Below are 2,500 nucleotides of genomic sequence, written 5' to 3' on the forward strand. Positions count from 1 at the left end.
TTACACATTACTTATTCATAAATAAGGTTATTACACTTCCTCTGGGCCACTTTTTCAGAAAAAAACCCCAACTATTTCAGGAGAAATTCTGAAAAGATTTGGATTCAGAGTGCAGAAATCAATAATTCGGTTTTTTTTTTAAACTCAGGATGCAAAATTGACTAGTATAATTTAGCAAATGATGTTATGCTAAGAAATTGAAAATTAAAAAATCAAAAACTTAAAAAAACCCCATGATGTACAGAGATTAAAATGTCTGTAACTGTAAATCCTTTGTGTACAGTGAAACGGGATCACATAAACAAAACTGGGAAATAAAATCACAAATAATAATATAAAAATGATGTGGAAAGTGTATTCTGAGAAAAATCTGAAGAAGACAAAATAACACAATACACAATATTTAATGGCAGGAAAAGTACCTGTTGTGTAGTCATATTAGTCAGTGACAAATGTACATTATAGTTTTACTATTATTATTGATGTTTTTTTAAATGTCGGTTAATGTATATTGGTTAGCGCAGTCACGTTTTCCTGATGGGCTACTGATCCACGTGAGCAGCTAGCCAGCCAGTCACGTGACCGTGCATTCCGAGCCCCCCCAACCTGCTTATTGTGGCTTTAGAGTGACTTGTCACTGCAGTGTATATTCAGAGCTCTTCCTCCATACAGCAGACTTCCCCTCCTCTCCTCCCCTCCTCTCCTCCCCTCCTCCCCTCCTCTCCTCCCCTCCTCACCTCCTCTCCTCTCCTCTCCTCCTCACCTCCTCTCCTCCTCACCTCCCCTCCTCTCCTCTCCTCCTCACCTCCCCTCCTCTCCTCTCCTCTCCTCCTCTCCCCTCCTCTCCTCCCCTCCTCCCCTCCTCTCCTCACCTCCCCTCCTCTCCTCTCCTCCTCTCCTCTCCTCTCCTCTCCTCTCCTCCTCTCCTCTCCTCTCCTCTCCTCTCCTCCTCACCTCCCCTCCTCTCCTCTCCTCCTCACCTCCCCTCCTCTCCTCTCCTCCTCTCCTCCTCTCCTGTCCTCTCCTCTCCTCCTCCTCTCCCCTCCTCTCATCTCCTCCTCTCCTCTCCTCTCCTCACCTCCCCTCCTCTCCTCTCCTCCTTTCTCCTCCTCTCCTCTCCTCTCCTCCTCACCTCCTCTCCTCTCCTCTCTCCTCTCCTCTCCTCTCCTCTCCTCTCTCCTCTCCCCTCTCCTCTCCTCTCCTCTCCTCTCTCCTCTCCTCTCCTCTCCTCTCCTCTCCTCTCTCCTCTCCTCTCTCCTCTCCTCTCCTCTCTCCTCTCCTCCTCTCCTCTCCTCTCCTCTCCTCTCCTCTCTCCCCTCTCCTCTCCTCTCCTCACCTCTCTCCTCTCCTCTCCTCTCCTCTCCTCTCCTCTCTCCTCTCCTCTCTCCTCTCCTCTCCTCTCCTCTCCTCTCTCCTCCTCTCCTCTCCTCTCCTCTCCTCACCTCTCTCCTCTCCTCTCCTCTCCTCTCCTCTCTCCTCCTCTCCTCTCCTCTCCTCTCCTCTCCTCACCTCTCTCCTCTCCTCTCCTCTCCTCTCCTCTCTCCTCCTCTCCTCTCCTCTCCTCTCCTCACCTCTCTCCTCTCCTCTCCTCTCCTCTCCTCTCCTCTCCTCTCCTCTCCTCTCTCCTCCTCTCCTCTCCTCTCCTCTCCTCACCTCTCTCCTCTCCTCTCCTCTCTCCTCCTCTCCTCTCCTCTCCTCTCCTCTCCTCTCCTCTCCTCTCCTCTCTCCTCCTCTCCTCTCCTCTCCTCTCCTCTCCTCTCCTCTCCTCTCCTCTCTCCTCCTCTCCTCTCCTCTCCTCTCCTCACCTCTCTCCTCTCCTCTCCTCTCTCCTCCTCTCCTCTCCTCTCCTCTCCTCTCCTCTCCTCTCCTCTCCTCTCCTCTCCTCTCCTCTCCTCTCTCCTCCTCTCCTCTCCTCTCCTCTCCTCACCTCTCTCCTCTCCTCTCCTCTCCTCTCTCCTCCTCTCCTCTCCTCTCCTCCTCTCCTCTCCTCTCCTCTCCTCTCCTCTCCTCTCCTCTCCCTCTCCTCTCCTCTCCTCCCTCCAGCTCTTTCCTTTTCCCCCTTTGGTAGACGGATATATCAGACCGAACGTGTTCCTGTGTGTGGCTCGGCCCTGCCCCGTGCACGTGTGTGTGTGTGTGGGGGGGGGGGCGCGTTAGGTAGCTGCTGGTCATGACGGTTGCGTAACGTGTTCGTGGACCCACTCACTTTTGAGTGGCGTAAGACCCTGCTCCGGACCCCTGTTCACGCACATCCCCTAGACTTTAGTCACATGGTACTCGGCAGCTATGACTCATATGTACAGAACAAACAGGAAGTGACCTCACTCAGTGGCTCCAGGAAAAAGAAGGACTGGAAGACAATGCAAACGTTTTCCGTTGTCCCGAGACACACGTCCCCACTCACCAATGGTCCTTTGTCCTCTGCAAAACCCATAAGGAGAATTTCACAGACGTCTCATGTTCTGTTTTAACTCTGTCTCAGTGCAGCGTAGTTTTTAAA

The 2,500-nt window shown here is 52.2% G+C and overlaps 1 protein-coding gene across 3 annotated transcripts in view; it reads left to right on the plus strand.

The window, feature by feature from the left end:
• The window catches only part of lin28b (lin-28 homolog B (C. elegans)), a 29,952-nt gene that overhangs the window by 12,314 nt on the left and 15,138 nt on the right, over positions 1 to 2,500 (plus strand). The gene's annotated exons all lie outside the window — the stretch shown is intronic.

Source organism: Electrophorus electricus, chromosome 2 (assembly GCF_041902795.1).
Source record: "Electrophorus electricus isolate QZ-2024a chromosome 2, ASM4190279v1, whole genome shotgun sequence".
NCBI classification, from domain to species: Eukaryota; Metazoa; Chordata; class Actinopteri; order Gymnotiformes; family Gymnotidae; genus Electrophorus; species Electrophorus electricus.